Source organism: Erinaceus europaeus, chromosome 17, assembly GCF_950295315.1.
Source record: "Erinaceus europaeus chromosome 17, mEriEur2.1, whole genome shotgun sequence".
In the NCBI taxonomy this organism is placed as follows: Eukaryota; Metazoa; Chordata; class Mammalia; order Eulipotyphla; family Erinaceidae; genus Erinaceus; species Erinaceus europaeus.
Window position 1 is genome coordinate 30,077,340 of NC_080178.1, and position 2,401 is coordinate 30,079,740.

At 41.8% G+C, this 2,401-nt stretch overlaps 1 non-coding gene across 1 annotated transcript; it reads left to right on the plus strand.

Annotated features, from left to right (window-relative positions):
• Window positions 1-2,056: 2,056 nt before the first annotated feature.
• Window positions 2,057-2,182, plus strand: LOC132534156 (small nucleolar RNA SNORA63). The gene has a single exon (XR_009545831.1). It is a non-coding gene; the product is annotated as a small nucleolar RNA SNORA63 (small nucleolar RNA).
• Window positions 2,183-2,401: the final 219 nt, after the last annotated feature.

Below are 2,401 nucleotides of genomic sequence, written 5' to 3' on the forward strand. Positions count from 1 at the left end.
GGTCTCTAATCTACACTACTTTTACATTAAAATACCCACTTATGAGTGAGATCAACTAGTATTCATCCTTCTCATTTTGGTTTATCTCACTTAGCACAATTCCTTCAGACTCCATCCAGGATGAGACTAATGAGATGCCTTCATCATTCAGACAAGTGAATGTTATCATTATGTCTGTATATCACAACTTTCTCAGCCACTCATCTCTTGTTGGGCATCTGGGTTTGGTATATTGTACTAAAGCAAAGGTCTCTGGGGAAGAGGGGAAAGGGAGAGGGCAGGGAGGCAATGAAACAAACAAACAAAAAAAGACACTCTCTTTGGTCAAGGAAATAGCTGAGCTGATAGAGAGCAGGACATGCATATCTTGAGTCTCTTTTTTGATCACTGGGACCACATATACCAGAATAGTGTTCTGGCCTCTCTTTTTATTTCTCATGTGTGAGTCTTTCGATATATAATATATGACATAAATAAAGCAAACCTTAAAAAAAAACAGAGTTACTTTCCTAGTCTGGGGAATAGTTGAACAGTAAGAGCACAGGCATTACATGTATAAGGTCCCAGCACCTCATAAGCCAGAGCTGAGTAGTGCTCTAATATGTATATATTCACTCCCTTCATTGAAGAGGAAGCCCACGCTGAAGCCCTTTTACCTCTGTTGATGGGAGATGGTCACATGGCCACTGCTAAATGTAAGATACGGTAGAAAGATGAGCCACTGAACATACCTACTTCAATTATGAAGTGTTAGGTTTTTCCAGCAGAGGAGGATATGGAGGTGGGGTGACTGTTGTGTCTTCCCCACTTATACAATCCTTAGGACTGTTCTAAACCCTTCAAAGAATCCATTCGTCAATTTGGTAAATGAGTCCCTGGGTTTACAGGCTGGGAGATCTCTCCCTTCTAAACCTGCTTGTTAAAGTGAGAGGGTTTTGTTTGTTTGTTTGTTGTTTTCTAAGAGCTGCACCACAGTCCAACACCCTAATAAAGGTGATTGTCTCTGACTGGTAGAGTCATCAGATGGACTCTCAAGGGAAAGCCACTCAGCAGAGCTTGCTCCTCAGTGCTTCACTTTCCCTGTTTTTAAAATGCAGATAATAATAGCAACTGAAAGAGTTGTTACAAGTATTGATGGAATGAGGCAGGAAGGGCTGATTGCCGAGCATGTTGGAAAGGTCTCAGGACAATCCAGTTTCTTTCCCCCATCTAGATGGAAGAAGCCTCAGAGAGGCTGCTCTACTTCTATGGTATAAGGAATTCATCCCCAAGAGAGCCCTTGTGTCCCTATGTTTTCCTAGGGAGTCTTTTCAGTTCAGTCCCACCTGAGTGCATTAAGTGTCTTCTGTGTGCAAGGCATTCTTTCCCCAGGGGACTGGATGGCAATGTCAGACATCATCTCTGCCCAGGCTGTGCATGTACCCTGCCAGCAGGAGGACCAGGGAGAGAGTACAAATAAGTATCAAGCAAGGCAGACATTTGACATTCCGGAACTTGCCTCATTACCCCTGAAAGCTCCCTTGCATAGCAGGGAGTTAACAGGATGTGGTTCTCATACACCCTAAAGTGGTGATTTCCATATTCAGTAACTTTGATTTTTTTCCCCCTATTACCACTTATGCTTTCTGTTTCAGAAGATAAAGCCCTTTGGAAAATTCTAATGCATTCTCTTCCCCAGGCATAGAGCTGCTTTGAAAAGTCAAAGTTAATTGGAAATCTCAACCAAAACCATGCTGCACTTTCCAAGGCCATTTGAAAATTCACAATCAATATTCAGATTACACTGCGAGTCCCATCACTGAGGTCTTTACACTATTTAAAGTCACAGCCGGGTCTCTGAGAGCTCTGTCATTAAATTGCCTGCTTGTAAGTTACCCTTAAAAGTCACCAATAAGACAAAGCTTTCACACTGAAGAAAGACATTTTCTTTAATTAAAAGGGAAACTTCCATCTGCGATGAGACTGCCACCAAGGATATGACTAAGTTTGATATCAAGGGGTCTTCCTAACCAGAAAGAGTGCAGGAGAGGGCAAGAAACTGAAGAAGGTGATTGCAAAGCAGGAAATGTTACAATACAACTGTAGTGTTCTATTGTCGTTCCCCCTGCTTAGAGCAACTGATGCATACTATCTCTGCATGGCACGATTTCATAGCCAGACAGAGACACTTGGCCTCATACATCTTGGTTAAAAAAAAAAAAAAAAAAAAAAGGTGATTACAGTTTCATTAGAGGACTAACTACACACACCAGGATTTTACTTGATTCCTAGGCTGTCTGGTGAAGCTGCAAGGGTCAGTTTGGCAAAGTTCCTGGCATATAGTGAATGCTTTCTGATTATTGAATGAATGACTCAACCAATCAGTCAGTCAGTCAACCAACCAACCAATAGAAAATCAAAT